The sequence below is a fragment of the Pongo abelii genome, chromosome 1 (assembly GCF_028885655.2).
Source record: "Pongo abelii isolate AG06213 chromosome 1, NHGRI_mPonAbe1-v2.0_pri, whole genome shotgun sequence".
NCBI lineage: Eukaryota > Metazoa > Chordata > Mammalia > Primates > Hominidae > Pongo > Pongo abelii.
The window spans coordinates 16009719-16034863 of record NC_071985.2 but is presented as its reverse complement, the minus strand read 5'-3'; the positions used below and the strand labels follow the sequence as shown (position 1 = coordinate 16034863).

General features: G+C 40.2%; 1 protein-coding gene and 1 pseudogene across 3 annotated transcripts in view; both read right to left on the bottom strand.

Annotated features, from left to right (window-relative positions):
• The window catches only part of PCNX2 (pecanex 2), a 327055-nt gene that overhangs the window by 299970 nt on the left and 1940 nt on the right, over nt 1-25145 (bottom strand). The window lies entirely within an intron of this gene.
• Nucleotides 14533-23547, bottom strand: LOC129060928 (small ribosomal subunit protein eS7-like; annotated as a pseudogene).

Genomic DNA, 25145 nt, shown 5'->3' with positions numbered 1-25145 from the left:
CATTCTGCACATGAAGAAGCTGGGTGTAAAGTGGGTCATGCTGCAGCGTTGATGAGCTCACAGAACTCCTTTCTGGAAGTTACCTACCTAGCAACTTCAATGACCTGACTGAGAACCAGAGACTCAGGAGAAAGTAATAAGAGTGTGGCCTTCCTGGGCAGTCAGAACACACCACTGTTAGAGGGAGACAATTCGTTCCCACTTCTTGGTTTCAAAAGAGGGGATGATTCTCTCTACATAGCCAGCCTCTCCACCCCCATGACTTGCTCCTCCCTTAGTGACTTCTGATGAGTGATTTGGGGAGCCAGAACTGGGCATGTCTTTCTCATGCCCTCCCCCTCTTCTCTCTCAGGAGCCGGTTGGGCCAAGAAGGTGTGTCTGGGTGGCTCTTCTACTGCAAGGCCTCCAGTGTCAGGCCCCAGGTAAAGAGGCCCAAGGCTGCACATGGTGCCCCTGACCAAGTGGGTAAGTCTCTATCACTCTGGGGTCCACAGTGAAGAAGTCCACTTGCCTGCAGATATTAATATCAGTCACATTCCCAAATATCAGTTCATTCACACTAGAGGTGATCTTCTGAATTCCTTATGTTTGACTCTTCTGTCTCCCTTAAGTGCCTCAGAAAAGGATGTGTTATCTATGGGGACACCAAGTCTATGAATAAAGTTCTTGAACTTAACTGGAAATGGAGCCGCTCAGAGCTTTACTGCATGTTCTGTGCTCTTGGTCTAAGCATAATTCATTTACCTGGCACATAATAAGCCTAATAAACTCAGTTTCCCAGCCCACAGCAGAAACTAGAAGGGAAAATGAGGAATGAACAGAAGTAGGCACAATAATGTAACAAGACCTAATAAATGATGGCTGAAGTCTTGGGAGAAGTAAAACTAGAAAAAAGAAAACGCACCCATAAAAAAGCAAAGGCACTTCTACGATTATTTTCTGAGACACAAATACACCTCAGTTATGTCTGAGGCTATCACTACAATAGCATAATATCTAGGATTACAAAGAAAATGGTCTGTGATATTCAATATACTGTCAGAGAAGGCAGGGACATTTAAAACTATCCCATCAATGTGGTTAAAGTAAATTGAGTTTTCCTGCTTAAAGGTTAAGTTTCAAATAATTTGGAAAATGTTTTTACTCAGAATGTGTGGCCTAATAAATGAGGCATTAATCTGCCAAACATAACACTCACACTCAAGTTTGACATTTATATGCCTATCCGAGAGTGCTGGGATGATTGTGCTGTATGCCTAAGCATTTCCTCTGGCTGTGGGGAACTGCTTAGTCTGGTTATTTATGCCATCCGTGGGCTTTAGAACCTCCTACTCAAGCTGCTGGAAGGCTGACAAGTTCTACAACTATTTGAAAACCACAGGTTCATCCAAAAAGATAGAATTCAGACTGAGCAATATGAGTTGTCTTATCTGCTTCAGAGATAACAGAGATTCTTTTCTGTTCATCCATTTTATCAAATTAAGAGAGAGCACCTTTGTCCATCTGGTCATCCATCCCCATTCATTCGTGCATTCATTCATTCATTCCTTTCACAGGTAAATGTTAGTATCTTGTCTCTGCCATTCAAGTATGACTCTTGGGTCCTATTTAAGTAAGTTATAATTCCTTGAGGGATTGAGGACAGGCATGAATACAAAAAAAAGCACATGACAGAGAAGTGCTATCATTTCTTTGCATTTATATATGTGAAGGGAGTTACAAGTTTTCAGATTCAAAATAATATTTCTTACATATTTCATGCATTTCTTTATGAAAAAATAAACTAAACGAATTTAGTATTTTATCAGAAAATCTGGAACTTGTGATTATATGTTGAAAACTAGAACAAGCCCAGCAAAAGTTTGGATCACAGGAATATAGGCCAAGAACCCCTGGACATAGATGTGTACAGAACGCATCCTGACATACAGGAACCTGCCCCCCACAGGTTATGGACAGGGGGTCTCCATGCAGCTCCCCTTAGATATAGGCCCCCCTTGCAAATACCTGTTTAAAAATGATGAGGTAGATGGAATCAAAACATTTGACAGTTTCTCAAAATTTAGCTCTATGTGAACGTCTATCCTGCAAAGTAAGATGAACAAAAAAGTAGAATAGAACACTTTCTCTTAGGCCTGCTCTTTGACTTTTGTTGGGTTTGCTGTCTGTTTCTTATGAAATCTGCTCTGATTTTGTTGAGCTCCTGGACCTCTTTCTTAGTGTGCAGCTTTGATGAGAGAAATTGATGATAGAGAGGTGGCAAGTGAGTGTCTGGACCATTAGGATGGTGCTACAGGGAATGGTAATATGAAAAAAACAGCCAAAGGTTAGAAAGTTAGATTTGACCATATCAGCAGAGTCATTAAAATGAGAATCATTGTAGACTTACTCACTTTGAAAATTATTTAAAAAGCTGCACCTTTCTCTCTTCTCTTCTGATAGAGAATATTGAATGGATAACTTAGTAAATGAATGTTTAGTTTAGTCAAGAAATTTGAACTCATGTTGTCATTTTCATTTTAAATGGCCATGGTAAGAATTAACATAATACTTGTATTTTTAACATACACTGAGATAAATAGAATGAATCAATAAGTTTATACAAGACAAAGTTATGTCAACTTCAATGCAATGACAAAATCAATCATAAATTTGTACTGAGGTTGTGTTGGAAATCCATGTCACATGTCTCCTAATAGAAATATGCTATTTAGAATTAAAAATGAAAATTAAATATTATGAATGTTTATTAAATATAACCCATACATGATCAACACTATATTTTATATATAATCTAAATCAAGACTGAATACTTATTTTTCATAAGGAATTTTGGAAATAGTTTTGGCTTGACAAAGTCACAAACTTACTACTAAAATGTCTGAGTTCATTACCACCAAGTTCCTTGACTCTGTTTATTAAGTGCCCTCAAACCCAAATGATACAGAAAATGACGAGTGTCATGAACTTTCAAGCCTGTATCAATTAATGTTCAAATTTAATGAAGTATATTACATTTAATTTTAAGCAACATTCTTCAAATTCAATTTTGTTAAAATATTAAAATCAGGTCTTAGGTTTAAGTCTTTGATCCATCTTGAGTTGATTTTTGTATAAGGTGAGAAATGAGGATCCAGTTTCATTCTTCTACATGTGGCTTGCCAATTATCCCAGCACCATTTGTTGAATAGGGTGTCCTTTCCCCGCTTTATGTTTTTGTTTGCTTTGTTGAAGATCAGTTGGCTGTAAGTATTTGGCTTTATTTCTGGGTTCTCTGTTCTATTCCATTGGTTTATGAGCCTATTTTTATACCAGTAGCATGCTGTTTTGGTGACTATGGCCTTATAGCACAGTTTGAAATCAGGTAATGTGATGCCTCCAGATTTGTTCTTTTTGCTTAGTCTTGCTTTGGCTACGCGGGCTCCTTGGTGATTCCATATGAATTTTAGGATTGTCTTTTCTAGTTCTGGGAAAAAATGAAGACCTGAAATCATAAAAATCCTTGAAGATAACATTGGAAAAACCCTTCTAGACACTGGCTTATGCAAAGACTTCATGACCAAGAACCCAAAAGCAAATGCAACAAAAGCAATTGTAAATAAGTAGGACTTAATTAAACTTAAAAAGTTTTTGCACAGCAAAAGAAACAATCAGCAAAGTAAACAGACAACCCACAGAATCAGAGAAAATCTTCACAATCTATACATCCAAAAAGGACTAACATCCAGAATAGGGAACTCAAACAATTAGCAAGAAAAAAAAAAAACGATCCCATCAAAAAATGGGCTAAGAACATGAATAGAAAATTATCAAAAGAAGATATACAAATGGCCAACAAGCATATGAAAAAATGCTCAACATCGCTAATGATCAGGGAGATGCAAATCAAAAACACAATGCAATGCCACCTTACTCCTGCAAGAATGGCCATAATCAAAAAATGAAAAAATAATAGGTGTTGTCAGGGATGCAGTGAAAAGGGAACACTTCTACACTGCTGGTGGGAATGTGAACTAGTACAGCCATTATGGAAAACAGTGTGGAGATTCCTTAAAGAACTAAAAGTAGAACTACCATTTGATCCAGCAGTCCCACTACTGGGTATCTAGCCAGAGAAAAAGAAATCCTTATATGAAAAAGATACTTGCACATGCATGTTTATAGCAGCACAATTCGCAATTGCAAAAATACGGAGCCAGCCCAAATGCTCGTCAATCAATGAGTGGATAAAGAAATTGTGGTGTATATATTTACCATGGAATACTATTCAGCCATAAAAAGGAACGAAATAATTGCATTCACAGCAACCTGGATGGAATTGGAGACCATTATTCTAAGTGAAGTAATTAGGAATGGAAAACCAAATACCATATGCTCTCACTCATAAATGGGAGCTAAGCTATAAGGATGCAAAGGCATAAGAATGATACAATAGACTTTGGGGACTTGGGGGAAAGGGTGGGAGGAGGGTGAGGGATAAAAGACAACAAATTGGATATAGTGTATACTGCTTGGGTGATGGGTGCACCAAAGTCTCACAAATCACCACTAAAGAACTTACTTATGTAACCAAACACCACCTGTTTTCCAAAAACCTATGGAAATAAAAAAAAAAATCATTAAAAAAACTAGAGAGAATATAAAAAAATAATAATTTAAAAATAAAATATTAAAATCAGTAATAATCATTTTTAAAGGAACAGTGAGATGAAAATGCATTGCATTAATAACTTGTTCTTTACACATTCTGCTTAACAAACAAGCAGAAGCTGCAGTGCTGTGTGACCCATGGAAGGGGCAGTGGCCACAGCTCAAAGTGGGAGGGTCCTTAGAGGCTGGGCTAGAAGGGATCCCTGTGCAAGCTCCATGCCCACCTGCAGATTTTGCATTCCTTCTCTTGCCCAGTCTGCTAGTCAGCATCCTAGTAAAAAGTCAGATGTTGGTATGTCTCAGAATCCTTCTTTCCTTCTATCCAACTGCAAATGTGTTTAGTTTGATTTTTGCAAAGGCCATACCTACCAAGGATTGTCCAATAGGTTTCTGCTCCATCCCATTCAGTCGTTTTCAATAAAATAGAAGTTCTTTTGGCATTTTTTTTTTTTTGATAGAATCTTACTCTGCCACCAGGGTCGGAGTGCAGTGGCGCAATCTCGGCTCACTACAACCTCCTCCTCTCGGGTTCAAGCGATTCTCCTGCCTCAGCCTCCCGAGTAGCTGGGATTACAGGTGCCCGCCACTACGCCCGGCTAATTTTTTGTATTTTTAGTAGAGACAGGGGTTCACCATGTTGGCCAGGATGGTCTCAAACTCCTAACCCCATGATTCGCCTGCCTCGGCCTCCCAAAGTGCTGGGATTACAGGCGTGAGTCACCGTGCCTGACCTCTTTCGGCATTTCGAGCCTAATAATTTCTCATTGTGTAAGATGTTTAGCTTCTCTGGCTCCCATTGTTTTAATGCTACTAGGACATTTAATTTAAATTACATTGTGATAAAGTCATTGAGATAAACCCAAAAATGCTCCCAACAAAATTTGTCAATGCCCCTTGGGGGAAGTTGTTGCTCCCAATTTAGAACCAGTGTGCCTACTTCAATATAATATTTACAAGTGGGCATTAACATGCTGTAGCAAAGGTCACTAAAATCATGGACCTCATCCACTAATATTATATAACAGTTACCCTCCTTCTTTAGCCCAGGGCTTCCCAATCTTGACACTACTGACATCTTGGGCCAGATAGATTTTTGCCGTGAGGGGCTACGTAGGTGCTATGCACTGTAGGACATTCAATAGCCTCCTTAGTTTCTACATACTAGGTGCAGTAGCAATCCCTCCAGTGGTGACAACCAAAAATATCTCTAGACAGTCCCAGAGGGGGTGCAAAATCAACCCTCCCCACAGTTGAAAATCACTGCTTAGCTCAAAAATGTATTAAAGTGTACCAAGCATAGAGATAAAAGAAACATAGTCCCTATACATACCAAGTTCAAAAGTCAAGCATGAGAGTAGATGTATAGAGTAGAATTCCAAAGTACAGTAGCAAGTGCTATTGTTCAAGTAAATCAGGTGTGCCTAAATCAGATTGAGAAATGGGGGTAGCAGACGAAGAAAACTATTTCAGAGAAGTCACACATTTGAAAACTATAAAGCATGCTGAGAAAAGCTAGGCAGAGGAAACAGCACGAGAAAAGCAAAGGGCCTTCCAGGAAGAGCAAATAGTTTGGAATCACAGACATGGGGTATTTGAAGTCGGAAGCAAGTGATAAGAAATGAAAGATCTTGACATTAGGCTTAGGACTTTGATCTTCATGATGAAGAGCACAGAAGGCTAGCGAAACATAGAAGCAAAAAGTTGGTATCTACATTTTACAAACTCACCCATGTAGATGGACAGATGGAGACAGAAGTAGAACCAGCAATGAGGAGATGAGGAAGGGGCAATCTGTTTCATGGAATTGTTGCAGCGTTTGATGAAATTACATTTGTGAATGCACACTGTGAAACATGTACTGATTTTTCTATAAAATCACTTCAAAAACAGTAAAGTGTGATATAAATGCAGACAGAAACTATTCCCACTATTATCCTATGCTAGTATTAGAATTTCAAAACCATTTCTAAAAGGAAGCTCTGAGACCACTAGGATTAATGGCAAGATTGTTGAAATAAATGAATACTCTCTCTTTGATGGAGTCTCGCTCTGTCACCCAGGCTGGAGTGCGTGGCGAGATCTCGGCTCACTGCAACCTCTGCCTCCTGGGTTCAAGCAGTTCTCCTGCCTCAGCCTCCTGAGTAGCTGGGATTACAGGTGCATGCCACCATGCCCAGATATTTTTTGTGCTTTTAGTAGAGACGGGGTTTCACCATGTTGGCCAGGCTGGTCTCGAACTCCTGACCTCAAGTGATCTGCCTGCCTCAGCCTCCCAAGGTGCTAGGATTACAGGCATGAGCCACTGCACCCAGCTGGAATAAATGAATACTCTTATAAGGTGATATTGAAAGGAAGTAACACATGTTAAGTTGCTATATTTTTATTTTAAAAAGTATTTACACAAAACAGTGTGGAACTTCTTCAAAAAATTAATAGAATTAACATAGGATCTGGCAATTCCACTTTTGGGTATACATGCAAAATAAATGAAAGCATGGTCTCAAAGAGATAGTCATACCCCCATGTACATAGCAGCATTATTTATAATAGACAAGGGGTGAGGCTGGGCTCGGTGGCTCATGCCTGTAATCCCAGCACTTTGTGAGGCTGAGGTGGGCGGATCAGGAGGTCAGGAGATGGAGACCATCCTGGCCAACATATGGAAACCCCGTCTCTACTAAAAATAGGAAAATTATCTGGGCATGGTGGTGTGTGCCTGTAATCCCACCTAATTGGAAGGCTGAGGCAGGAGAATCTCTTGAACCAGGGAGGCAGAGGTTGCAGTGAACCCAGGTCATGTCACTGCACTCCAGCCTGACGACTGAGCAAGACTCTGTCTCAAAAAAGAAAAAAAAAAAAGAAAAGAAAAAAAAAAAAGACAAGGAGTGCAAACAACTCTAATGTCCTTCAACAAATATTTGAATAAACAAAATGTGGTTGGTTTATGCATACTACGGAATATTATAAAGCCTTAAAAAAGAGAGAAATTCTGATACATGCTACAACATGAATGAACCTTGAGGATGTTATATTAAGTGAAATAAGGCAATCACAAGAAGCAAATACTGCATGGTTCCACTTATATGAGGTACTCAGAGTATTCAAACTCATAGAGACAAAAAGTAGAATGGTGGTTGCCAGGGTCTTGGGGGAGAGAGAAATGGGGAATTATTGTCTAATGGGAATGGAATTTCAGTTTGGGAAGATAAAAATGTTCTGGTGATGAAACGTAATGATGGTTGTGCAACAGTGTGAATGTACTTAATGTTGCTGAACTGTACACTTAAAGGTGGTTATGATGGAACATTTTATGTTATATACATCTTTTCACAATTGTTAAAGTAATTATTATTTTATAACACTTTGGATTATGTGTGACATTTTTCAACTGAGAAATATGAACAACCGAATCACTACACTGGGTCCTGCTGTTTGAATATGGAGGTTAAGAAATAAGCAGAACCAGTTCCTCACAGAGTCTGTGATTTCCCTTCTAGAATATCTCTCAAGTTCAAATTTCATCCACGCAACGTGTTCACTGCCCAGAGTAAGCTATAAGCAGAAGTCCCAAGTTGTTAGCTGGATCATAAAGATGATCAAGCTCCATGTTCATTTAGCCTTTCAGGTGCTCAGCAAGTACTGTTCCATATTCTGTGCCAGACACTGTGCATGGCACTTTGGGGTAGAGCTGTGACTTCAACAGGCAAACATCTGTCTTCAAGGAGCTTCCAATATAGCACACACTAGTGACAACTAATTTTAGAAGTAATTTACTTTTGCCCAGCAAAGGAACCTAACCTAGACTAGAGTGTCAGGGAATAATCCTTCAAGAAACTGGTATTGAACTTGAGCAGTGAAAGTGAACTGGAGTTAACTCAGAAAGGTGAGCATGGAGATTCCAGACAATGGGCCAAAGTGTGCAAAGGATACAAATCAGCATTAGAGACACAAAGAAAGCCTGTGCAGCTGACTGCCTGGGTGGGAAGGCAGAAAAGAAGAAAGGAGTGGGATGAGTCTGGGAAGGTGGGACGGTCAGATGACACACTGCTGAGCCCTTGAGGTCCTCCTTCAATCCCTCATGGGAGGCCTGGAGTGGCCTGCTAGCCAGTCTCCTCTCCTCTGCTCTACAGCTTTCAGGATAGTGTCTCTCAAGCACCATTTTAATCACATCACTGCCCTATGCAAATACCTACAATTAATTTTCTCCAGCACTTCTTATGCTAGTTTCAAAGCTTTTCATGGTCAAGACCCCTTCAGCTTCCAGGATTCTTGGTCATTGCATCACAGGAGTGTGCTTGCTGTCCTCTACCATGGGCAGGGCCACAGACCAACATGGCCTAAGGGAGTAAACACCTAAATGGGGAGATCAGATTAACATCGGTAAAGTAGTATTTAAACACTACAGAGGGGTGTACAACTGAAGGGCTCACTCGGGTAAGCTGTCCTATCTTGGCGTCAAGGCAGACCAATTAGAGCAGGTGGAGAAAACCAAAGAACAGGGCCTGCTGTTGAAGGCTCCAGAGGTCCCTGGCTTCAACTGTGATGCAGAAGTTGGATAAGACATGGAGGAGAATGTGGAGGAGGGCACCTATCATTAGCACAGATGCAACAGGTGAAGCCAACACGGTGCCTTAACTCTCCACGGGAGAAAGGAGCTCATGAAATACAGAGACAGACTTGAAGAGAAGACCCATATTTAAGGAAAAGGGGAAATGGAACCAAGCAAAGAACACCAAGAAGCAATGAATGACTAGTGAAAGATGAGGAAAGCCTGGATACAAACTTATTTTCAACATTACTGATTATGTTTATCATTCTTTATTGATTAGTTAATTAGTAAAGGGTTCAGTGTAAACTATGTGTTAAGCACTCTGATGTCAAATCAGCTATTATCTGCACCACTCATAGAGAGTTATCACACTTTTATGGATTCTATTTCAAGTAATTATAAACTCCCCGAGTCTACTCTTTGTGTCTACTCTTTGTGTGCGCACAGTACCTGACAAGCAGTCAACACTGGGCCGTTTCTTGGCTGCAGCAAGCATGTTAAGCCCTGGCCTCCCACACACCTATTTTCAAGGTCCACGAACAGTGGCAAGGGCAAACTGTGCCTGCCTCAGGAGCCAACAGAGCCAAGAGGAGGGCAAGTCTGCAGAGAAGATGCTGACTCGCAGCAAGGCATCAAGGCCCCCAACCTGGGCTGCTGCTTGATAGGCCTGTCTGGGGACTCTTGAGATGAAAAATGCTGGAGGAGAGAGAGGATCCTGCAGCAGTGACATCATGTCAATGGGACAAGCGCCTCCCAAGGTGCTTTATCACCATGATGGAAAGGGGGTCACAAGCCCTAATCTCATGGGTCACAGGGAGGAAATGTCTTGAGAACTGTGCCTGCTTGATGGGGATGGGCATTTCTGTATAGGGGAGTGGAGATTTCTAGAAAGGTTTTCTGATGAGCAAGGGACGGGGTCAGATTGTATGTCTCTTCCTCAGTGTCAGCTCTGATTCTGCAGTTCTTTCTTCATAGCTGGAGACACTTGCCCTCAACTCAGTCCCATGCCAGAGTCCACCACAATCTAGTTGGAGGCCTGTGAGCAAGTCCTGTTGCTAACATACCATCTACTCTGGGTGGCAGAGAGGAGCCCTCTGGCATCTAGTTTTAGCTTCCTCTTTACAGTATCATTTCTCCCCTTTCTGTAGGATGCACCCCACTCCTAAATGCATATCATTGTATGATGATCTCACTGGGGCTCAAATTGAACATACTCGGCCAGCATCTATAAGCTTACTCTGCTATCTTTTTAACATGACCCTAGTATTCTTCAATAATTCTTTACTTAAAGACTCCTCTTGTTCATTTTCTTGCCCAGACCTGGAATAAACCATTTTTTCCAAAGAGCTCTAGTTTCTTTTAAAAGAAAATGGAATTCAGAGACTAAAATCTGAGTTCTAGATTTGTCCATTCTCATTGGGTTATCACTGATTCTAGGTTTCTCAGTAGAGCTCAAAAATATACATATTTTTAAAAACAAATAAGTCATGATTTCAGAATGACATAGCTATTTTTTTTTTTTTTTTTTGAGACAAGGTCTCACTCTGTTGCCCAGGCTGGAGTGCAGTGGCATGATCATAGCTCACTGAAGCCTTGACCTCCCAGGCTCAAGTGATCCACCTCAGCCTCCCAAGTAGCCGGGACTACAGGCATGTGCCACCATACACAGCTAATCTGTGTGTGTGTGTGTGTGTGTGTGTAAAATATTTATATATATGTGTGTGTATATATATATATTTTATTGTAGAGACAGAGTTTCACCATGTTGTTCAGGCTGGATTTGAACTCCTAGGCTCAAGCAATCTGCCTGCCTCAGCCTCCCAAAATTCTGGGATTACAGGTGTGAGCCACCACCCTAGGCTGATATTTATAATTTTAAAGATTACAAGGTTCTAAGTAAGTCCTTTGATTTTGTATTTGTTTGTTTTCTTTTATTGCTGAAATCCTTATTCCTAAATATCATAACATGATTTATTATTTTCTTTACCCTGTACTACATATATAATAATTCCAAAATGTGTATCAAATCTTATTAATAAGCTTACTGAATGCAATTTAAGATGTCTTTGTGGCTCTTTTGCCTTTATGTTGTATCAGGAGGCCTAGAAAGTCATTAAAGTCATATGAAACAGATTTTGTTTGGTTATGCCATCAATCTATCAAGGTTCATTCCTCATTTCCAGCCCTACTGCCTTCACCTGTTCTTTACCTCCTTCTATAGGTAAATATGTTCTTATTAATGTTTTATCTTTTGAATGTGTCTTTTTGAAACAGAATTAATTACAGGTATGCTTCATCTTTCCCTCCTTTTTAGTCTATATATGTCTTCTGCTTTTTTCTCTTAACAGTGTTATCTGGAGATCCCTCTACAGCAGTCTATTTTCTCATTCCTTTTTTACAGCTGTGTACTACTCTACTGTAGGATGTACCTTAATTCATTAAGCCAATTCCCTCTCAATGGATACCTGTTTCTAGTCATCTGCTATAACAAATAGTGCTTCAGTGACTCACTTTGAACATACATCCCTTTGAATTCTTGAGAATGCTTATTTATTTAAACCACATTCCATATTACCTTTTTTTTTTTTTTTTTTTTTCAGACAAAGTCTCACTCTGTCACCCAGGCTGGAGTGCAGTGGTGTCTTCTCAGCTCACTGCAACCTCCGCCTCCTGGGTTCAAGCGATTCTCGTGCCTCAACCTTCCGAGTAGCTGGGATTATAGGCATGCACCACCATGCCCGGCTAATTTTTTGTTTTTTTAGTAAAGACGAGGTTTTGCCATGTTAGCCAGACTGGTCTCGAACTCCTGACCTCAGGTGATCCACCCGCCTAGGCCTCCCAAAGTGTTGGGATTACAGGCATCAGCCACCGTGCCTGGTCCTCTTCTACTGATTCTTATTTATTCCTAGAGCCATGTAAAAACGGTAAGTCTTATGAGGATGAGGCCAGGTCTGTCTTATTCTCCATCACACCCTCAGCACCCAGCTTGGTATCCAGCAAACAGCTGGTCAAAAATATTGGTCAATAAATAAACATTTATGATAGTAATTTTATATTACATCTTTTTTTCTCAATTCAGCAAATTGTACAACCTTTGGAAGTTATTTGGCCTTTGTAAATCTGTTTCTTCTGTGAAATGAGAAAAATAATTCTTAATAATATTTTTACAAAGATTAAGCACAATAAGTATAAAATAATTAATACCCTGGCACATAAAAAGCACTTAAATGTTCACATCTCTCACGATCATCACCATCATGATCATCATCATTATCTATTCATCATTCATCAACAACACAGAATAATAAATTCAGATATGCTGTTGCAAGAAGGAGCAAAGTACAACAGAGCAACACAGCAAGTGTTTTATTGCCTGTGTACACAGTCGGAGGGGTTGATATATAATAAGAAAAAGTATTTCTGAAACAAGCCAGACAACCGTTTTCTGAGTGAAATATTTGTGTCAGGGATTACTCAGGGACATTTCTTATATTCAGGAATTTTTCTTCTTCCCTGGTTATTAAGTATCTAATTGTAGTCTTGAAAACAGAAATAACAAAAGACAAGTCAGCCTAGAAAGAGGTGTCTATTGAAAGGGAACTATATCCCAATGGGCTATTAGTTATCTGGCATTTCTTCTGAGATGGTAAAGACTTGGGGAAAGAACTGAAACACACAGTAAATCCAATCTAAATGTTTATATCAGAGACTAAGAGATAAGAATAAGAAATGCGTAAGGTCCTTCACAGTCCAAAGCTTCTATATTTCCCTTCTATACTTAATATCAATCAGTAACAAGAAATGAGGTAAAATTTATTTTTGCCTGTTTCAATGGTCTATAATTTTTTAAAGTCCAAGTTTCCCATGACAGAAAAAAATTAACTTATTATATAAGTACCACAAGGAAATACATAATTGCTACATAAATAATAAAGGTTATCTTGAAAGCAATGGCAAATTGAACTTCAAGGCAAGCCAATTCCAAGAGTAATGTCTCTGTTTTTCAGCCCCATTTTTAAAGATCTGGATTCTGGCCACAACCTTGTGGTGAGTCTACTGAAATGGGTCTGACCACAGTCTGTAATATGCACTACCAAAACTGTGCCTTCCCTTATGGAGTTAGATTCCATTAATGCAGAGTGATTAGATTATCTGCTATGTATAAAGCACCATTCCAAGGACCAGTGGGGATTCAAATCACAGCCCTACTCTCAAGGACGTTCTGATCTTGAGGGAGGAATAAACCCCCTTCACTCCAAACCTCTCTCCAGATAGTGTGCCCTTTTTCTGCTCCCTGCTTGAAAGAACTGTGTCTTCACCTCCCATTGCCTCTTAAACCCACAGCAGTCTGGCTTCTGCTCCCCAATACACCACTGAAAGTTTCTTGTCAATGTCTCTAAAAATAAAAAATAACCACAATTTCCTGTTTTCTCAGCAGCGAGCAACACAGTTGCTCACAGTGGAAATGCTCTCCTGGCTCTTCCCTTGTCTCCCGACGCCTCCTCTTTGCCCTGCCTCTGAGTGTAGCGCTCCTGGGCCCTCACTGTTAGCACTCTTTTCCCAATCTACACATTCTATTTGGGAAGTCTTACCCAGTCCCTTGGCGGTAAATATCATCTCTATGTTGATGATTTTCAAATCTGTATCCCTAGCTTAGATTGTTCCTTTAAACTCCCCACACCTATATCCAACTATCTACTCAACATTTCCACTTTGATATCTAAAAGGAAACTCCAAACTACTATGTGTAAAACTAGGTGTTCGATTTCCCTACCAACTATCCTCTTTCATCCTTCATCTCAGTCAATGGCACCTCATACACCTCTGGTTCAAACCAGATAATCAGGCATCTCCCTTGACTCCTCCCCCATCCTTACGCCTCTACCCTAAAAATGAACTGATCATTAAATCCTATCAAAATCTATCCACAATTCTCCATCTTTACTGCCACCACCATCTCTTGACTGGGTGACTGAAATAGACACCGAACCTCTCATTCCTATTTTTGTCCTGTCTTTGATCTATTTTCCATCCAGCAGTCAGAGAAACCTTTTGATAAAGTAATTCAGCATATCTTTTTATATGTTTTGTGAACTCTGTTAACGTTTTATACCTCATGTTGGTATAAATTATTAAATCAGCAAGGATGGAGGAAAAGCTAAAATTATATAGCTACAAGTGAACCTAACTATATATCAAATGATAGCATAACCACAAAGATGAACCAAAAAATAATTGGAAAATAATTCATCTAAGTAACTTTTGAGCATGTTACTCTGGCAGTACATTACTGGTGATACGTATTCTAAAAATAATAATAATAATAATAACTTCTAAACAGTCTTGAACTTTTCCTTAAAGATTTGTCTATGGTGGTGTTATGGGAGTAGTAATTCATGTGTGTATTTTAGGACTAAGCAAATGATATTGTTGTGAGCTAGAGTTCTCACTGTGGGAGAAGGGAGATATAAATATGAAATAATGGAAGGAGAGGAAGAGTCCTTTAATATGGATTGGATTGAAGGTCTCAGAATAAACTTTAATTGATTATTCAATCATTGAATCTATAGATTGATCAATCTTTTAGCTGTATCTACTGAAAGGGGCTAGAGGCAAAGACAACTAGTAGCAACAAATGCAACTACTGCAGCCCTAGATTTTGGTTTCCAAATGTAATTCCCCACCAAAAGGATCATGGCTCCTTAGTGAAATGGCTGATTCTTCCAGGGCTGGGGCAGGGAAAGTACAAGCTAAGCCAGGAATATCTTGTTGGGCAGAAAGCAATAACGTGCTCACAAACTGATGAGGATATATCCAAGAAAACTCAGGATGTGCATGAAGAAGGTCTCACTTGCCAAATTTTTGATCATTTGAACATCAAAAAGAATGATGATAGGAATAAATTATACTCCCATTGAATTAAAAAATGAATTTATGGGACCACACTAAAAAGTGCAACAAAACTATGAGGATGGGGGAAAAAAACTCTTCTTTACAGAAGAGTACCAATTAAAAAAGGTAGGAAGAAAATTAGAAAATTACCATTTTGCAACCACCATTGTAATAATTATTTTAGTCCAGAATCATCAATTTATGCTATAACTATTGGGTGAAAGACTTTTGGAAATACAATATAAACAGTCTCCAGGTTTCACTCCACAGATTACTCACTAAACACAAAGGGGAAAATTGGTAATTTTACAATAGGGACATCTGGCTGACACTACCTTAACCAATGATGCGGGTTGGGGAGAGGTGGGAGAATTCTGTCCCTCTGATGTGATGGATGACAAAGGCACAACACTGACACAGAGGCTTAGATAACTCATTTTAGAATAAGAACACTCGAGATAGGTGGCAAATAAAAGCCATGTTTGATCCTTGTTTGAATCTTGGATACAGAAAAACAAAACCAAAAACCCCAGCTCTCTAAGACATTACTGGCTGGCATAACTGGAAATTTGGATAGGAACAATATATTAGACAATACCATCATATGAATAACTTTTCTGGGTGTGATAATTACATGGGAGAACGTTCTTTTCCTTAAGAGACACCTGTTGAAGTTTTTAGGGGTCATGTGTCTTGATGTCTCCCATATATTCTTAAAGGGTACAGCAAAACTAGCCAGACTCTCACACACCTTAGAGCTTTAATACATGCTGTTCCCCTTGCTTGAAATGCTGTTTCTCCTCTACTCATCTTTGCTTGGCTAACTCCTACTCATTCATCAGACTTCAGATTAGAAGTTACTTCCCCCTCTGGGAAGCCTTCCTTAAGTACTCATGCCAAGATTCCATCTCCCATCTTTACTGTACAGCACCTGTACTTCCCCTACAGTAACAATTACCACTGTGTTATTCATGTCTGTTTATCTGTTAACTGCATGGGAGAAGACGCCAATCCACCTTGTTCTCCTGCTGTCTCCACAATATCCAGCAGAACATCTGGCACTCAGTCTGTTGTCATAGACATAAGTGCTCTCCAACAAACATGTCCAGTTAGTCTCTCAGGCACAGGGTAGAATTGCATTCTCCTTCCCCTTTGAAGTGAGGTGTGGTCATGCAACATTCCCTGACAAAGCAGTGTGAAGAGGAGAGGTATTTGCCATTTTCAGGCAGGAGCCTCCAGAGCCACAGCATGACACCCACTCAGTGTCCCTCAACCATAGTGACTGGTATGATCATCCAGGGTCACGGCGGGGGGATGATAGCAAGTAACGCTCCCAGTCAACCCAAAATGAAGACTCAAACAGCCCGTGTTCCTAACTACCTACAATGAGCAGGACCCCCTGCTAACCATACCCCTGACATCCCAATGGACCATGTTGGACATGTAGTATAAATAAAAAATAGGGCCGGGTGCAGTGGTTCATGCCTGTAATCCCAACACTTTGGGAGGCCAAAGTGGGAGGATTGCTTGAGGCCAGGAGTTTGACATCAGCCTGGGTAGCAGAGCAAGACCCCATCTCTACAAAAAATAAGAAATTAGCCAGATGTGGTGGTGCACGCCTGAAGTCCCAGCTACTCAGGAGGCTGAGGTGGGAGGATCATATAAGCCCAAGTGTTTGAGGTTGCAGTGAGTTACAATTATGCCACTGTTCTCCAGCCTGAGTGACAATGAGCCCTATCTCTAAAAAGAAATAATAATAAAATTAAAAATTAAAAATAAACTTGGTGGCCAGGCTCAGTGGCTCACACCTGTTATCCCAACACTTTGAGAGGCCAAGGTGGGCAGATCGCAAGATCAGGAGTTCGAGACCAGCCTGGCCAATATGGTGAAACCCTGTCTCTACTAAAAACACAAAAAATTAGCCGGGCGTGGTGGTGCATGTCTATAATCCCAGCTACTCTGGAGGCTGAAGTAGGAAAATTGCTTGAACCTGGGAGGCAGAGGTTGCAGTGACCCAAGATCATGCCACTGCACTCCAGCCTGGGCAACAGAGAGAGACTCCATCTCAAAAAAACAAACAAACAAAAAACTTGGTAAAGCCAAACACATGTTTGGGTTGGTTATTAATTCAGCATAAGCTAGCACATCTTGACTGATCCATGTACAACTAATGGCATTAGGTTAAAAATCATCTGAAAACCTAAATATTCTTCAATAGTGACTAGTCAAATAAGTTGCCCTTTATAGAAATAGTGGAATACCATGCAGACATGAATAATGAGGAGGCTCTTTGTGTCATGATCTCCAAGATGTTCTGTCAAGAGGGACAACAGGGCTATGTACGCATAAATGATTACACATTTGCATAACATTTTTAATGAAAGTATTGACCAAGGAACCAAGGTAGGATGGATAAGAGATTCCAATGCAAATTTCTGGGACAAACAACAGACATTTCTAGATAGATTATGAGGATGAGTTACATGATCCTAAATTCCTTACTCAAAATGATGTAATAGAATTTAGAAAAAACGGTATATGAAGATTTTTGGAAAGGCCTGCTGGTGTGCAGCTAGTCCTGTGTCCCATCCTCTTCCTCAGTCAGAAGAGAAGGGCTTCAGTGGGACCACTTAGAAACGTATGAGTCCCCTGCCATTTGGGTGGGGGTAGAAGGCACAGTGGACCGCTGTCTGATTCCCTCCTAGAAAAGGTGAAAGATCAGAGACTGGCTGGCTAGCTGCTCTGATGGAGGTATGAGCTTGGCCTACCCTCCTAGAGTGCGGTGGGGAAAATAATATGTGGACATTGACATGGACTATGTGTGCGAGAATCTGTATAGATCTGCTTTAGATCATGTCTGAATGGGCTATGGAGCAGAGGAGACTGGAGCAGAAGAAAGCTGGAGGTGGACAGAGTAAGCAACCAGACAGGGCAAAGACACAGCAGCCCTCATCAAGACAAGCGCCAGAGAGACAAGGCTGGCAAGGAGAACGGGGTCTCTGAGGGTGTGGAAAGGTAGCTCTCCAGAGAATCAACTAGGGGCACGTGCCATGCTCTGAAAGCCCAAGGCCCCCTTACCACCGTGACAGTCAACAAAGAATCTTCCTGCTCTCCAAAGCCAAGGACATCAGAAACATCAGTCAACGCATGAGGGAGGAGGAGAGCAAGAAAGACTGTGCCATCCTCATGTCCCTTCCTACCTGGAAATGACTGGATGATGGTAGCTTTGATTATGCCATGGAACTGCACATTCTGCGATCTAAATCAAGTCTGTATTTTGTTGCTAAAAGCCATCATAAAATTTGTATAAGCTGTGATCTGAAGTCATGGGGCTTACCCATATTTTTATCTGGGATATGGGAAGAAAACTCTTATCCAAGGCAAATTGAAAGGAACAGTGGAAGACAAATAAAGTTGCTTTATGATTACACTCAGGACCCCTTACATTCAAACTTCCACTCACATGTGTATAAAATACCACTGCAAGAAAACACAAGAGGCTGTGTATAGTGGTTCCATCTCAAGTGGGAAACTAGAAATAAGTGTGAGAGGGAAGTTATATTTTTATTATATGTCCTTTGTACATTTTTAGTGTTTGTATGTCTTCATGCCAATGTGCAAGGAATATATACCCATTGGTATGGTTTGGCTGTGTCCCCACCCAAATCTCATCTTAAACTGCAGCTCCCATAATTCCCACAGGTCATGGCAGGGACCCAATGGGAGGTAATTGAGCCATGAGGCAGGTCTTTCCTATTCTGTTCTCATGATAGTGTATAAGTCTCATGAGATCTGATGGTTTTATAAAGGGGAGCTCTCCTGCACAAGCTCTCTTGTCTACCACCATGTAAGACATGACTTTGCTCCTCATTTGCCTTGTGCCGTGACTGTGAGGCCTCCCTAGCCATGTGAAACTATGAGACCATTAAACCTCGTTCCTTTATAAACTACCCAGTCTTGGGTATTTCTTCACAGCAGTATGAAAATGGACTAATATGCCCACATTGTAAAATGACCTGTTAGAAGTGATATGGCTGAGCGGGTAAGAACTCCAATGCTTGGGCTTTAATCCTAGTCAGGCCATGACTAGCCATGTATTCATAAGCATGTTAACCTACCTCTCTTTGCTAGTTTCATTGACTGTAAAATGGGAATAATGATGGTGCCTCACTGGGGCACTATGAAGGTGAGATGATTTCTTTCTTTCAAAGCTCTTACAAAAAAAAAAGTGTCTGCCTCATATGTGCTCAGAAGCGTTGGCTGTGATTCTTACCTATTCCCATAATAGTAACATAATACAACTGTAAATGCTAAAGGAAGAAAATGCACCAGACAAAAAATGTGGAAAAATCTGAATACCATTAAAAGCGAGTCCATTTTCTTCTTGCAGAGGGCATAGGAAGGAGATTTAGAGAAGACGATATAGCAATAAGATACTTTATGTTTAAAATTTACCATTTAGGAGACCAAATGATTAAAGCCAGAAAATAATCAACTAGTAAGTATTAGCTTCTATACAAAAGAAGTAACACCAAGTGAATTAGATTGTTCAATTAAAACAAAAATAATAGGGTATTAAAGTATTAGACATTACCCTTGGAAAAAATACCATGTATCTGAGGAGTGAACCATTCAAAATACAACCAGTCACTAATAGGGGGAAATCTCAAGAAGCCCTGAGAAAGCTGGGAGTGGGGCAGGAGACATAAGTTTAACTACTAGAAAATTTGTCATGAACTTGTAATACCAGAATGGAAAGAAAAAACAAACACAGAAACACAACCTGAGGACAAAAATCCTGCCCGCAGACATGCATGTGTCTAATGGCAGAAAATGAGGATAAATGGGAGGAGTTGTGTAGAAAGAGAGCAACTGACTCAAGAAAAGAATTACCAGTTTGAAAAGACTGCTGCCCCAGCAACAAATGAAGGTACTCCAGGAAAGCAGAGCCCTCCACACAGGCAAGCCCTCTGCACACGCCGTCCACAGAGTCATCTGGAGAAGCAAAAATTAAGAGACAACTGCATGGGATGGCATTCAGCCCAAATCTGGAGGGACTGAGTCTGTAGTTATTTTGGAGGCCCAGGACCCAGGAAAGATGCTTTTTTGTTTTCACTGTGAATATATATTTTTTATTTAGTCATTTTTGTTTACAATTGAAACTCCGGGAATTCAAAATTAACATCCTTGCCCGTGAACTTCTTATAGACACCAGAAAAAGTTTCAACCTTGTGTTCCACATTGTTCTGCTGTGCTTTGTCCAAATGAACCTTCATGAGCCGGCTGCCATCTAGTTTCACGCGGATTCTCTTGCCCACAATTTTGCTTGGGAAGACCAAGTCCTCAAGGATGGCATCGTGCACAGCTGTCAGAGTACGGCTCCTGGGATGCTTTTGCTTATTTTTTGTACAGCTTTTTCGAGTTGGCTTAGGCAGAATTCTCCTCTACGCGATAAAGACAACATGCTTCCCACTGAACTTTTTCTCCAATTCGCGTACTAGCCGGACTTGGATTTTCTGGAAAAATTTCAGTTGAGGAACGGGAACAAAGATTATGATAGCTTTCCAACCACCACCAACCTCAATTTCCTTGTCTGCCGTAATATTCAGCTCCCTGAGCTGAGTCTTGAGGTCCGAGTTTATCTCCAGCCCCAGAAGAGCCTGGGAGATGCCGGACTCGAGCTCGTCCAGCTTCTCGCCATTAGGCTTCACAATGTTGGCGCTTGAACTGAACATGGCCTTCTCCTGGGGGAACTTGCCGAGCGCCGGCTTAGGAAGAGCAGAAGGATGCCTTTTAAGCAACTCCATGCTGCAGGCTCTTCGCCTCAAATACAACTCTGTTTCAGGCAGGTGAGGGCAGGAGGCAGGAAGCCAGACATTCAGGTAAATTATGGAGATAGTGCAAAGGATCAGGCATCTCAAAGCAAGAATAAATAAGGCCCCCAGAAGTGAAAGGACCAAATTTCAAGGTTCTGGGAGTCAAAGGAAAGAAAGCATGGACTATGTGATTCATTAACAGAGAAAGCCTTTCTTTTGAGGAAACTGGATATAAATGCTAGGACTGACTAGAACAGAGGTAACCTTTTGGGAACGGCAACATGCCAAGCAGTTCAAGAGAATAACAACAATCAAGTGGAATGGGCCAAGCCTGCTATGCAAGGCTGTGCAGGTTGCATCCTGCACAAAGGTCTCCTGCTGACAGGATTAAATGGGCCAGGGAAGGCTGCCTCTTTGGAGAGGCTACCTTTCCATAATTTACACAAAGTCATCTTATATGTTAAAAGTAGGAGAGGAAGTCTAGGTGAAGCCTGGGGGGGTGGGAGGAAAGAAGTAAAGGAGGAAGGAAGGGTGGTCAAAGAAATGCAAAACCTTAAATTCTACTCTCAAACCTCAATATCCAATTGGACCTTCATTTCTTAGGCCTCAGGAAGCCTTGTTAGGGGGTTAGGGGTGTGAAGGAGTAGAATAATCCAAGATGCCTAGAGCATGGGGCCCACAACCAGAGCTCCATGGCAACTTTCTTTAAAATGCATATTTTAATTTCTATCAAACTGTAATTTATTATGCAAGGTGAAGTATTTAGGAAGAAATAGACTGATGTGTGCAGTTTACTTTGAAATGCATCAAGAAAATAAAGTAGAATAAAGGATCGCTAGAAGGATGGACAAATGGATAGACAGGTGATAAAGCAAGTATAGTAAAATGTTCATGGGGTAAAATCAAAGTGCTATGTATATGGCTGCACACAGTAGAATTATTTCAGCTTTGTTCTATGTTTTAAACTTTTTATAGTAAAATCTTGGGAAAACATTGATTGAAAAAAGAGGAATCAAGATCTAAGAAAAAATAATGACATACCAGAATGGGAAATGGCTGCAGACACTCATAGAAACGTCACCAATTAGCTGTAATAACAATTAGAATGTGTTGGGTGCTTACTATTTGCCTAGTGCTATGCTAGTGCTTGACAGATAATCCTATTAATTATAATTATAGCAATTAAAAATGATGTAGGTCTTATCAAAGAAGGTCTCCAAGATTAAATTTTAAAAAGCAGAACTGGAAACAGAACAAGTCTGGCTAAAGTTAAAGGAAAGGAAACAGAAAGCTCCAGCCATAGAACAAAAGACAGGCTTTCTGTCCACAAGTGCGGAAGGGGCTGCCTATCCAAACATATATGCCAGGCCTGGAAAATCAAGTCTAATGTTGCCCTGCATGGGGTCTTGAAGGATGTGAAAGTTCCAACCCATTCTTCCCACCACTCAACTCTTCCTCTCCAGTGGAGTTGACCACAATGCCACTGGCATAATCATAATTCCACTGTAGGTGGCTCCACTGTTTCACAGCCTTCAAAGTGCTCTTATATGTACTATGTCAGGCAGCATAATGTCCTGGAAGGGCCAAAGACTTGGATGCTACAGGACCTCAGCTAAATGCTGAATTTTACCACTGACTATCTAGATGACTGTGGGCAAATACCTGACTCTCCCTGGACCTCAGTTGCTAAACCTATAAAATGAAAGTGTTGTCCCCATTTTACAGATGATTAAACTGAGGTCTGGAGAAGTAAGGTGACTTGCAAAAGGCCACACAATTGATAAGAGGAAGAACGAGCTGGGCATTGTGGCTCACGCCTGTAATCCCAGCACTTTCAGAGGCCGAGGTGGGCAGATCACCTGATGTCGGGAGTTGAAGACCAGCTTGACCAACATGGAGAAACCCCGTCTCTACTAAAAATACAAAATTAGCCAGGGTGGTGGCGCATGCCTGTAATCCCAGCTACTCCGGAGGCTGAGGCAGGAGAATCGCTTGCACCCGGGAGGTGGAGGTTGCAGTGAGCTGAGATTGCACGATTGCACTCCAGCCTGGGCAACAACAGCGAAACTCTGTCTCAAAAAAAAAAAAGAGGAAGAATGGGAACTGTGTCTTTTGACATGAGGCTAGTGCTCTCAGAACTTACAGAGGCCAGAATCATGCCCATATGCCCCTGCTATAAAGAAAACTCTGCTCTGAATCTCCATTAATTATCATCTCAAAAGAATAAAGACAAAACACATGTAATAAGTGACAATTTACATATCTCTCAAGACTAACCATCTCTCAGTTTGTCCAAAAGAAAAGGAGGTTGAATGGGAACTGTGTATTTGACATAAGGCTAGTGCTCTCAGAACTTACGCAAGGCCAGAATCATGCCCTTATGCCTCTGCTGTAAAGAAAACTCTGCTCTGAATACTCTTTCCAAGTTATCCAAATTGACTTACTGTTTTCAGTTGTACATTTCCAAACATTTCTCACAAATATATACATAGTTTATAAATGCTAATTAATCACTATTTTCCACATTATCACCCAGATCTAAGTACATTCTAGGGATTAGAAATAAATTTGCCTCAACAATTAATAATAAAAATATTTAAAATACCCAAAGTATCTGTTATATTAAAAAGTGGATCCTTTCAATAGTGAAACTTTCTTTCTTTCCTTTTTTTTTTTTTTTTTTTTGAGATGGAGTCTTACTTTGTCACCCAGGCTGGAGTGCAGTGGTGTGATCTTGGCTCACTGCAACCTCTGCCTCCAGGATTCAAGCGACTCTCCTGTCTCAGCCTTCATGAGTCACTGGGATTGCAGGCATGCACCACCACGCCCAGCTAATTTTTTGTATTTTTAGTAAAGACAGGGTTTCACTATGTTAGCCAACCTGGTTTTGTGCTCCTAATCTCAAGGGATCCACCCAATTTGGCCTCCCAAAGTGCTGAGATTACAGGCATGAGCCACCGCACCCAACCAAAACTTTCTTAAACATGTTTAAACTAAAATTGTAAAAAAAAAAAACAGAAAAGTTCACAGAACTTTGACTAAGCCCCTGCTGTCAGTAAGCAGTCAGGTATCTTCTTGGAACAAATGCTTGTAAATAAACAAATTGAAAAAGGCATTAACAATCACAGGCAACACTGAAGTGCAGAGGAATATATTTAAGCAACAAGATCTGAAGAACAAAGCCTCCATTGGGGAAGAGGGCCTTTTATTTCAAGGGCACTTTCAGAAACCAGAAGACCAAAGCAAGAAAAAAATAACCTGTCATGTTTTTAATGAGACAGGCTATATATTAAAAAGTAGCATAACAGTAACTGCACCCACATACAATTATTCTATAATAAAGGCATGCTGGCATAGAGATATAAAAATTTGAGCACATCTGTTTTACTTTTTAAAGTCTGATATAAAAGTAAAATTATTTAAGGTCTCAGATTTTACTTTCTAAAATTTTGAGATTTAGCTGAAAATTACATTTAAATATCATCGAAAAGCAAGTTAACGAAGGACAATTTCCTACTCACAAACACAAGATCTAAATCAAGCTACTCAATAAAGCATAGTTAGGTAGAAATTAAGGGTTCTGACCATACGTAGACATCGAATCTTAAGTAGAGTTTTATAAAAATGAGCCCATATGCATAGAAAAAAACATCTGCAGGAACACAACATTAAATACGAATGTGGTTGTTTCTGAGGAGTGGGATCATAGGTGGAATATATATTGCTTTTATTATCAGGAAATATTCAAAAAGTATAGTGAGGTAGACTATTTAATGCTAGTTGGAAAAGAAAGAGACACACAAGTTAATTATATATGAGATCAGTGTTACCAAATGCAGAGCACTCTGCTATGTACAAGGAAAAACCAAGATGAATAAACAACATAAAAATCCATGCCCTCAAAAAAGCTTATGATCTAGACGTAGAAGTGAAATACACGTTCCAACAACTAAGTACCAGACAGAATTCGAAAAGTACTATTAATGCTAATAGTCTAACTACAGAATGCTGTAAAACTAATAGTAAACACAGAATGGTATAAGGTCAAGGGAGAAGAGAAATTAATTCTAGCTAAATCATTAAACATAAGGATGGAGAGATTTTAGAAGATGGGGAAGGAAACAAAAGGTCTATCTCTTACTGGGCACTCTGTGTGACAGGTACTAAGAAGTACTTTCATCTATTAATTCACTCAGTTCTCATATTCACCCTATAAGGGAGGTACTATAATTATCCCT